This window comes from Amblyraja radiata, chromosome 6 (genome assembly GCF_010909765.2).
Source record: "Amblyraja radiata isolate CabotCenter1 chromosome 6, sAmbRad1.1.pri, whole genome shotgun sequence".
NCBI lineage: Eukaryota > Metazoa > Chordata > Chondrichthyes > Rajiformes > Rajidae > Amblyraja > Amblyraja radiata.
Window position 1 is genome coordinate 57,921,608 of NC_045961.1, and position 12,419 is coordinate 57,934,026.

The window sequence follows — 12,419 nt, forward strand, 5'->3', positions numbered from 1 at the left end:
TTGCATCCCAAGAGCAAACATCTACAAATATGGTTGGCCATTTGGAACATACAACTATGCAGCATGTAAACAGGCCCTTTGATCCTACTTGTCCCTGCCAACTAAGTTGGCCTTCCACACAAGTCCCATCTGCCTGAATTTGGCCCGTATTCCCTTAGAACCCTTCCTGCCCAAATCTTTGTCCAAGTATCCTTTGAAATTGCGTCCACGTCCATAGCTTCCACTGGCAGCTCATTCCAGATGTGTACTCCCCACCGTGAGAAAAAGTTGCGACTAAGGTTCCTCTTAAATTTCTCCCCTCTCACAACCCCATGGCCTCTGGTTTTAGAATTTTCTACCCTGGGAAAAAGACTGTGTTCATTTTATCCATGCCACTCATTATTTTGTATCCTTCACTAAGATCACTCTTCAGCCTTCTACATTCCAAGAAAAAACTCTCAGCCTATCCAATCCCCCCCTATATCTCAAGCTCGGCAAGGCCATGGAATATCCTGATGAATCTCTTCTGCACCCTTTGCAACTTAATGACATACTTCCTATACCTGGATGACTAGAATTGCACACAGTCCGTGTAATCTCACCAATGACTTGATGTCCCAACTTTATTCAATACCCTTTCCAATGAAGGCATGTACTTTCAAGGTAAATGATAAAGCCCTGTTGTGAAAGAGTGTTGTGGAACAGAGAGATCTAGGAGTACCTGGACATATTCCCAGAAAGTAGCAAATACCCTTTTCAACTGATTTGCCATTTTCTCAGAATATGTCCTGGTACTCCGAGGTCTCCCTGTTTCACAACACCCTGTTTCACGACAGGGCTCTACCATTTACCACACAAGTACTGGCCTGGTTTAACATACCAAAGTGCAACATCTCACATTTGGCAGAATTAAAATTCCATTTGACTTTACTTGGCCAAATTTCCCATCTGATCTAGATACTGTTGTAAATTTAGATATCCTTCCCCACTGTTTAACCTACCACTAATGTTGGTGTAATATGCAAATTTACTATGTGTAGAAAAGAACTGCAGATGCTGGTTTAAATCAAAGATAGACACAAAATGCTGGAGTAACTCAGCGGGACAGACAGCATTTGTGTCCATCTGCAAATTTACTAACAAGGTTAACATTAAATGTGACCCAAATCATTAATGTAAATAACAAACACCAGTGGACCCAGCACAGATCCTGTGGCACACCACTAGTTCTGGGTCCCCAAACAGAAAACCAAACTTAGCGATGTTACAAAACTTACCTTCAGCGGCGCTGCAGTTCTGCCACAGGCCGTGTGCGCGACTTTGGCGTCTTTGAGGGGGGGGTGGGGGGGGGGAGGGATTAAAATGGCGTTTTCTCCCGCCTGTCGGAGGTGGATTTTCACGCTATATTTCACTCTCTATTTTTTTTTTTAAATCGCTGGACAATTTTCCTGCCCAAATCTTTGGATTAAAATAAAAAGTGACTTCGAACGCCCTCAACGCCTACAACGTGACGGATCTCAAGTACGGGACAAAACACGGTGTAAGTCGTTTATTTTACATATAAACTTGCTTCTTGGGATGACTTTTATCAATCCTCTATAAGCGAAAATGTGATTTGGGCCCCATATGAAGCGACAGTGTTTTTCCTGCCGATATGGGGTTCAAATTCACCGCAAATGCAACGTTCCAATCGATCACTTTCCAGAAGCAAGATGATTAAAATGCCCCTTTTTTTTAGATAAGCCATCTAAATTGTCTATATTTTGTGTTATTCTCTCTCTCCTTGATCATTATTTTTAAACTAAATATTCACAACAGTTCGAGTCACATGTATTGTGCAAAAAACAATAATTTGATTATATTTTGGGTGGATGTTTCTCGATTAATTTATGGGAATTAAACATTAAATTCCTTCCATCTGGGATATAAATTCATGACAGTGAGATTTAAAAATCATGTTATATTGTGAATCCTTGTGTGAATGGGATTAGTTTGTTATTTGGATACTTAGGCTATTTAAAAAAAAAAATCATTTTCTTAAGAGATTGAATCTACAGGACATTGCTAATGGGAAAGTAGTGGGCAGAAAGCCATGTCATGTGTGGTTTGAAGAGCAAAAACTTGTAGTTTACAATGCCAAAATTAAAAAGTTGAGGAAAAACAAGGTGTACAGAGTTGCTTATTGGTTACAATCTGAGGAGTATGATGATGCTATTGATTATAATATGCCAATGTACCAGCTAGCAACTGATCTTCTCCATAAAGACCTGGTCTATTGCTAGAAATTGTAATTTATTTACCTATCTGTTACGTACTTGTAGTATATTATACAATAATATTAAAGTTCTGATCTTGAGAATATCACATTTTTGAATTTTCAAGGCAGTCTGGGTGTTTATTACTATTTCCGTCACAACGGTCAATTTTGTAATTAGCTACAATTAGGTAATTAACTAATTATATGCTTTAATTTCAGGTCATCCAAGTAAGATGTTTCATATTTGTTTCAGAATGCTTCAATCTATAATAACTGCAAATTTCATTCAGTTCTCTTAATTTTTAAGAAAGTTATGGGCTTTTGACTGACCTCGATCACAGCTTTTGTGTTAAGTCAATGGAAAAGCAATAGGGAACAAGATGCTAATTTATGAGTATGAAAATGGCCATAACTTTTTTAATACTGAAGATATAAAAGTGAATTAGGTGTGAAATAAAACTTATTTTTATGATTTATCTGATGAGATAAATTGCAGACTTGATTTTTAAAATCTCAACATTTTGTAAAATTTCTACCAAATTTCCACAATTACGCTTTGGACTCTTTCCACCAAATTGAATCCAAATAACCACCTCACTTTGGATATCACCTAATATCCTTCCAGATTAGCCTACAATGTGGGACCTCATCATAGGCCGTACTGCCCTGCTCTCATCAATTCACTTGGTTCTGGGTGGTACTAAGCTTCTTGATTATTGCTCGAGCTACACGTGCCAGGCAAGTGAAGAGTCTTTCTTCACACTCCTGACATTTCTGATAGAAAAGCTTTGAAGAATCAAGTCAAAGTACTTGTGCAACTGGTCTAAATTAATTTCAGATCAATGGTAATCCCCCAGTATAGTGGAGAACTGAGCAATGGAAATATTACTGAATGTCAAGAGTAAGTGATTAGACTATTCTAGCAGGGTTGTAGTCTAGCACTTGCGTGGGAAATTTTACTTGCAACTTTAAGTCAATGACTCCTTGCAACAAGGCCGAGACATTCCTTAAGAAAGTGCGAATGGCATTGAACACTGAGCAATCATTACCAAAAACTTTCTGACCATTTCAACAGGCCACGTACAACACTTATATTAGCAAAACTAAAATGTTTACCTTATCACCAACCAAGAAAAGGGATTTTGTCATATTGATATTCACACTTCTCAGTTTTTCAAGTATTCTACAAATTAAGTAAGGTATTATTGCCATTTCACAGGAAAATCTTCAAGAAGTTTGCACAGAATCTCCATTTACAGTTCGTTTAAAGTATATATAAAGTGGAAAAATATATAGGTATGCTTATTAGTGTATTTGAATTAACTTTTATCAATTTCCCGGAGGTTGTGAAATTAGATGCCACAATCTCTGCGCTCATTGATACTAGGAGAAATCACAATTATCACCTTGCAGAAATATAAAGTGGCATAGTGGCAACGCGGTAGAGTTGCTCCAGTACTTTATGTCTTTCTTCAATTATCATTTTGTTTGACTAAATTGTCAGAAAACCTAAATGACAATTTTAAACAGGGCATCCTCTGTTCAATTTACAATTTGCAAAGCATTATTCGCATTATAAAGTTTCCTCCCAGTCCTTCTCATCTTGTTTTTACAATTAATATTATTAAACTAATATTCAAAAGATTGAACATAATTTCTGTAACATTGCATCTATCATTTAAAATAACTTTAAGAGGTATTAACTAGCTTATAAATGGCAAAATTATCAACTGAATATTTCCATAAAACAGACATTCACATTAACATTCACTATTCTGTATTATGGTACCATTATATCCAAAAATATTTAATGTTAGCAGTGGAAGTAATCTTTGTACAATAACATTTTCGATCAACAATAATCATCAAAATATTAAGACTTCTGATATTTGGAACAACATTCTATGCATATCACATCGATTTACTTCTAAAACTCTGATCTTGGATGTGTGTGGATGTGTGCGTGTGGGTGTGTATAACCATACTGCTCGAAAAAACGACGCTCTAACGTTAACATTTCAGAGATTTATCTAACGGTAGAGATTTATCCTGTGAAGTCAAAAATCGCCTTATTTGAAAAATTCATGCATTATTTCTCCAGTTATTAAACAAAATGTTCAAAAATTTCAAATCTTAGAAATTCGTCTGGCTTTGGCTGATGAGGTGATGACGTCACAATGGCTGCATTTTATGTTCACGCGCTGCGAGTGACGTCGCCTGCTCACAGCCCGCTTGCTTTTCACAGCCCGCTCGCTCGCCCAGCTCCCCCCCTCCTCTCCCCCCCTCCTTCTCTCCCCCTCCCCTCTCCCCCTACGATCTCCTCCCTCCCCCTCTCTCCCCCCTCCTCTCTACCCTCTACTCTCCCCCTCCCTCCCTCCCTCTTCCCCCTCCCCTCCCCCCTCTATCCCCTTCTCTCTCCCCCCTGGCTCTCCCCCTCCTCTCTCTCCCCCCCTTCCCCCACTCTCTCCCCCCTCCTCTCTCTCCCTCCCTCTGCCCCGTCTGCCCCCCTCCCCCTCCACTCCCCTCCCTTTCCCCCCCATCTCCCCCACTCCATCCCTCCAGTATAGATTTTACCCCTGGAGTCCAAAATCACCTTAGCTGAAAAAAATCATGCTTTATTTCTCCAGTTATGAATGTAAATGTTCACATATCTGAAAAACCTTTGAAAAAAAAGCCCGCTATCTTCTTGCTCACGCTGCAAGTGATGACCCCTCCCCCCCCCCCCCCCCTCAGGCCCTGCCTGGAGCCAGACTCCTGTGGGGGCTACGGGTAGGGGACAGGTGCATTGGGGGGGGCCTGCAGCAGGGAGCCGGGAGCTGCCAGCTGGGAGCAAGGGAATATTGCATTCGGGAACCAGCCCTCCCCGTGACGACGCCCCCCCCACCCCTCAAACTCTAGCCCCTCACCCCTCAAACTCTACCTCCCTCCCTCTCTGCCTCCCCCCCCTGCTCCCGCTCTGCCCCCCACGCCTCACGTGGGGGCTATAAGTAGGGGACAGCTGCGTTGGGGGAGCAGACCCAACGGGTCTGCACTTGGTCTAGTTCACTATAAATCTGTTCTGGTTTGAAATTATTTCCCATAAACTGACACAGTAGCTCAGTTGCCAGCTACACAATAGGGCCTCCTTCTGGCCCAGCAGCAGATTAGCCAATGACTTTTAAATCACATTCTCAAGATATAAAAAAATTAATGCCCCCTAAAACTGGAAAATTGTGAACTTCATTATTTTATATAGGTATTCTATACAATGCTGTTATTTAGGGCGTCATTTCTGAAAATCCTTTTCAATTCTCTCCATCTTCCCAATTTTACTATAAATTCTAGATTGCCACTGGATTTATATTGATAATTTTACAGAATTATTAAATTATAATATTTTTAGAAGACAACCTTCATTGTACATTATGTTTTATTTCAATACATGAAATAGATACACTATCAAACTTAATATATTTTAATAGGTGGAATTTGAATTAATGCAACTTTAGAGAAAACAACTGTTGGAAAAATAATGTATACAAGACGCCAGGTAAACAAAAGGGTGACCCAAATTAAGACGAAATATTAGTAAAAGTATTCTTATTTTTTATTGTCTGCAAATATACAATTTTTTGTCTTTATTATACTAACTTCTCACATTTCTCCATATTTTAACAATGAATGTATTACATCTACTGGAATTTGAGCATTTTCTAATTTTTGGCTTAAATTCTGGAATTAATAATTAATTAGTCCAGAGATCTGCTAATTAGTGTTTGTAATTTGATTTATGTTTGTCAAGTTTACCTAGAAATATTGAAAATAGTTGTTTTGCATGATATCTAGACAAATCATAGAATGTACAAGTACAGTCATCTTATGTACAAGTGCAACATGTTGTGCAAAAAGAGAAAAATAAACAGTGCATGTACAGTCCATGTACAGCGCAGAATACAGGTATATTGTTATAACTGCAGAGAAATTTCAGACAAAGGACTGCAACAGGGTAGATTGGGATAGCAAGAATACAAGAGGTCTGCTGAAGAGTGATAAACAGCAGATAAGATGCTGTTCCTGAATCTGGTGGTGTGTAGTTTCAGGTTTTTGTATCTTCTGCCCGTTTGGAGAGGAGAGGAGAGAGGCTGACTGGAATGTGAGTGTTTTTGATTATGTCATTATCTGTAGATTTTAACAATTCTATCTCAGCCGATGCAGACCACATGATGATTCGCTTAAAAAAAAATTCATTTACATTCAAATAGTTCTCAATAAAACTCAAAACAGGGTCACGAGAGACTGCAAGTGCTGGAATCCTGAACAAAGAAAAAACTGCTGGGGGAAATAGCCAGAACCTATGGAGGGAAATGAACATACCAACAATAGAATCAACCATTCCTTAGCTGGATCCACCCATCACTCCCCAGCTCTTGCCCTACAACCTCTTTCGATCTATCTTCCAGTTTTAAAGATGGAACCCAGCCCAGAAAGTTGTCGATCCATTTCTCTCCACTAATGCTGCCTGACCTGCTAAGTTACTCCAGTACTACTGTACAAAGGTTGTGAATGAATCAGTTTGTTTTGAAGTAAACTGCCTCTTTCACAACCTTTCCGTACAGTATTTTTTACATGCTAATTGTTTCTCATAGGCATAGTTTGAGAATACAAATGAAACCAATGTTTAATATGTTTGATTTTTAATAACCAGTTCTCTATTTTTACAATATCCACTGATCAATGAAGACCAGCATGTACAAATTATAATACCTTTCTATAAAATACAAATTCAATAAAATTGTTGGAAATCATTTTAACATATAAAGGAAATTCTGGGTCTTAAAAGTTTTTTTAAAAAGAAAAATCTTTCTAAATGTTTTATTCAGCTGAAGAGACAAAGTTCCCATTGATGCTCCTTACTGATTTTGCTACCACGAGCAACATTACAATAGATGATTATAAATCAAAAACCTTAATGGACTCAAACTGCTGTTGCCATTTTTAAAAAGTTTAAGACCGCACTGACATCATTGACAGAAACGTTGTGTAGATTGATTATTCGCCTGAGGGGGTGGGGGCTATAGAAATAATGACAGTGGGTTCTAACAGACAGTTCAGGAGAGGTGCAAAAAAACCTGCAAAAAATATACTATCTGTTTCTAATCTCTACAATTTGCTGATTGATTTTAAGTGTCTCATCTACTTCATGCAAAAGGCATCTATCTCATCCTCAGTCTCTCCATTATTTTTAGAAACTTGTTCTGTTTACATTTTAATTGACCATTAAACTCACCACATAAAATCAAGGCTCATAATTAATAGTGTAAGCTTCCTTTTAATAATGTGACCATTGCCAATATAATGCTAATCAATCTCTGTGGCCAATTCAAAATATAGTAAATTGATTGAAGTGTGAAATGTTAATTTTTTCAGAGTTTTACTTGTTTCAGTTCTATTTCCTGTTTCTTTCCCCTCTAAAGGGCCGGTACCAAGAGCATGCGTATGGAGTTGTGCGGAGCTGGTCCGAACATCGCGCGGGGCTCCGAAAAACTGACACTGTCCGAAAATCCGCGCAGCAACGGCCTGCCGGCCCGCAGCCGCATTGAGGCTGTACGCACTGCCTCGACGGACGTGAGCAGCGTCTCGATGGCGTACGCAGCGTCTTGATGGTGTACATCACGCGCGAACTTCCCGCGGACTTCGCTCGAACTTCACGTCAACCCATACGGGATCACTCGACCTCCGCGCGGCCCCCGCTTCCGGTTTCGTCGCGCTCGCCGCATGCAGTCGCATGCTGGTGGGACAGGCCCTGTACGGGGATCACTCGACCTCCCCGCAGCCCCCGCTTCCGGTTTGTTCGCGCTTGCGGCATGCAGCCGCATGCTCGTGGGACAGGCCATTTACTCTTTTGGGAACCTGAGTTTAATACAGAACCATTCAGTTGTACATCATTGGTTAAAAGGAGAGTTTGCCTTGTACACCATTGGTTAAAAGGAGAGTTTGTTTGCCAAGGACCCAGTTGCCCTGCTGTCCTTTCTGTGGCATTATTAGCTCACAATACAAGGCGGCTTTGAGGATAGAGGGTGCAAGTAAATGTTTCACCAATCATCCAAGGAAAGAGAATGGAAGCAGACATATTAATCCGTTCTACCTTCAGTGACGCAACCTATCAGAAAACATGATAAAAATGTTGGGTGCTATAAAACAGTTCATGCTGAAATCTCTTGCAGGTTTTGGTGGCTATGGGATGTTGGACCCCAATATATAGTACCTCCCTTGATGCACCCCCCCCCCCCCCCCCTCCCTATGATGCCCATGCTGAAATTGACCTAGGGTCCACTCAGTAAAAAATACTGTCGTCACAGTACTGTTATAATTTTATAATTGGTTGGTCTTCAGAATATGTTAATCTTTTGATTTTTGTTTTGCTGGATTAAACTATTCAGAAACAAATCTGATCCATAGAATGCACAGGCAATGCCAGAATAGATTCACCAATCGAGTGTTCCAAAAACGCCTGAACATTTTATTTTCCTCTTGAACATTGGTGTCATCAAATAAAAATTCCGCAGATCCCCAGGATCTGAAGGTCTAGATCCGAAGCGTCACCTATTCCTTTGCTGCAGAGAGGCTGCCTGCCACGCGGAATTACTTCAGCATTTTGTGTCTATCCGCAGATCCTCTAGAGTCAAGAGAGTCCAGAGTGTTTTATTGTCATAAGTCCCGGACGGGACAATGAAATTCTTACTTGCTGCAGCACAACAGAATATGTGAATATGTTAACATTGTATATAACGGGGAAAAAAAGAAAAAGTTCAATAAATAACAAATATAGTGGAAATAACAAATAATAATATAGTCTTTTGAAGTTCAGAGCTCATAGCCTATTTGTTGTGTTTAATAGCCTGATGGCTGTGGGGAAGAAGCTGTTCCTGAACCTGGACTTTGTCTTCAGGCTCCTGTACCTTCTTCCTGATGGCAGTGGTGAGATAAATGTGTGGCCAGGATGGTGTGGGTCCTTGATCATTTTGGCTGCCTTTTTGAGGCAGCGACTACGATAGATCCCTTCGACGGTGGGGAGGTCAAAGCCAGTGATGGACTGGGCAGTGGTCACAACTTTTTGTCGTCTTTTTCCGCTCCTGAACGTTCAAGTTGCCGAACCAGGCCACGATGCAAACAGTCAGAATGCTCTCTACCGTGCACCTGTAGAAGTTTAGGAGAATCCTCTTCGACATGCTGAATCTCCGTAATCCTCTTAGGAAGTAGAGTCGCTGATGTGCCTTCTTTACAATTGCATCGTTGTGCTGGGTTCAGGAAAGATCTTCTGATATATGCATGCCAAGGAATTTGAAGTTATTGACCATCTCCACAATCGTCCCCTTGATATAAACAGGATATAAACAGGTCCTTCCCCTACTAAAGTCCACAATCAGTTCCTTGGTCTTACTGTTGAGACCCAGGTTGTTGTGCTGGCACCATTTGGTCAGTCGGTCGATCTCACTTCTAAACTCTGACTCGTCCCCATCTGTGATTTGGCCAACCACAGTGGTGTCATCGGCGAACTTGATGTTGGCGTTCGCACTATGGCCGGCTACGCAGTCATGAGTATGGAGTGAGTAAAGCACGGGGCTGAGCACGCAGCTAATTGTTACTGAGGATGAAGTGGTTCCTCCAATTCGAACAGACTGTGGTCTGTGGATGAGGAAGTCGAGGATCTAATTGCAGAGGGATGCACAGAGGCCCAGTTCCGTGAGCTTGGTAACCAGTTTTTTTTTTTTTTTTATCAAAAATGTATTCAATTATTAAAAAATAATATTTACACTACAATAAAACAAGCCAGAACCCACCACCATAACACAATACAAACATATATCCATAATAACCTATTATACAACTATGTTACAATCCTTATTGAGGATACATTCAACACCCTGCGGAGCCCAGCGGTCCCGGAACTCCCTCAGCGTGCCCATTGGTAACCAACTTGGAAGGGATGATGGTATTAAACAGCGAGCCATAGTCTATAAACAACAACTTGACGTAGGTGTTTTTATTGTCCAAGTGGTCCAGTGCGGAGTGGAAAGCCAGTGAAATCGCATCTACCGTTGACCTGTTGTGGTGGTATGCGAACTGTAGTTGGTCGAGGTTCTTGTCGAGGTAGGAGTTGATGTGCACCATAACCAACCTCTCAAAGCACTTCACTAACAGACGTTAGCGCCACTGGTCGATAGTCATTGAGGCACGTCACCTTACTCTTCTTGGGCACTGGTATAATTGATGCCCTCTTAAAGCAGGTGGGAACCTCAGACCTCAGAAGTGAGAGGTTGAAAATGTCTATAATAACTCCAGACAGTTGGTCCTCACAGGTTTTTAGAACACGGCCGGTTATACCATCAGGCTCCAAGCAGTCCTGGAGTTGTTCCTCCCCAACCCCTTCCCCTCCCACCTTCCTCCCCTCCCCCTCCCCCCCTCCCTCCCCCCTCCTCCTCCCCCCCCCCCACCCCCTCCCCCACACCCCCCCCCCACGACTAGCTCTGTACAGTTCCATTAATTAAATACTTATAATTAAAACATGATAACTGCTCAGTTCTCTATTTACCACCAGGAAACAGCCACTTAACACAAATAATTTACGCAGCCTGGATTAGCATGGGGAATCATGATGTTTAAGGCACTCCAGTGATACTTCTGACCTATATTTTATCTGCCACTTTCATCATACAGATTGAAGGTCAAATTGTGTTTTCGGTAAAAATCTTGTGAACAGGTTTATGAATGTTACCTGTAATGAACAAGAAAAGGAATCTATTAAAGTCCTAAGAAGTGTGGATATTTTTTCATCAAATGGACATTTATAGGTAAGATGTATTTCTTAACGATGATTCCAAAGATACAGTAGATGATTGTCTGTTAATTGGAAGCATGTGCCTCTCCTTTTGATACATAATTGTGCCATAATGCAGCTAATATTGTCATCATATGTGCAGTCACTATTTCTGCAATTATCAAATGAAACTGATGTATAAAAGGTACAAACAATATGACCTTTGTTTATTGAACAGTGAAAAAAGAACCAAACTAAGGCAGATCAAATAAAAAGATGCAAATTAAATGCTGATGTGACTGATCTTTCACTTTTGGCCTCCCCAAGCCTTTTTCCATGTTCAATCCACATGCTCAAGCATCGCTGAATGTTATCTCGATGATCACAGCATCTCTGATCAGCCCATAGCTGTGGAGAAACTCCAGACACAGAACTCAGAGGATTGGAGATGGCCACGCACATTGGAGATTACTGCTTCTCCTTTCATGTTTTCCCTCACCTTGCAGGATTTTCTGCAGCTGGTTTGTGGCTGCCAAGGAAAGGAGTTCTTTAAAATTCTTGCACTTAGTTGATGTTCAGCAAGAGCTTTGCAATATGTTCCTGATAGGAAATGCACAGATCCAACTTTCATGCACGAATCAGTGTGAAAAATGCCTTTGTACTGTTAGTATGTTTCTGTTCAATTTTTCTGTCAAAGTGGCTATCAGCACATTCAGCACGCTAAAAAATGGTGAACTCTAATATCTACACACAAGCCCAAACCAAAATTAGGAACATTTGACATTACTCACTACAACTATAAAAATCAAGAGCAGATCAGACAAGGTGAATGCACAAATTATTTTTCGAAGGGTAGGGGGATCAAAAACTAAAGAACATAGGTTTAAGTTGAGAGGAGAAAGATTTAATAAGAACCGGTGGGCAACATTTTCACATGAGAATGGTGAGTATATGGAGCAAGCTGTCATAGGAACTCGTTTTATGCAGGTGCAATAACAACTTTTAAAATACATTTGGACAGGTATATGGATATGAAATGGTTAATGTGATATGGGCCAATTGCATGCAAATGGGAGCAGTTGGATAGGGCATCTAAGCCAGCATGGATGAATTGGGCTGTGGGGTCTGTTTCCTTGTTGTATGTTTATGTTTAAGTTTTCTGTATTTCATTTATTTTAATATAATAAAATGAACTTATATTGCCTGTATTGCATGCAAACATGTATATAAAACAAGCATTGCTTAGATTTTCACAAATACTGTCCAAAAGGTCCAAGCACCAAAAAGCAAATGCAATAGCAAAAAGAGGTGTTGTGGACCCTCAAGCCTCCTCTACCTGTCAGTAAGATCATAGCTGATCTGATCTTTGACAGAAACACTTTCCTG

The 12,419-nt window shown here is 40.5% G+C and overlaps 1 protein-coding gene across 1 annotated transcript in view; it reads right to left on the minus strand.

Moving 5' to 3' along the window:
• gpc6 (glypican 6) overlaps window positions 1-12,419 on the minus strand; it is a 745,006-nt gene that overhangs the window by 730,206 nt on the left and 2,381 nt on the right. The window lies entirely within an intron of this gene.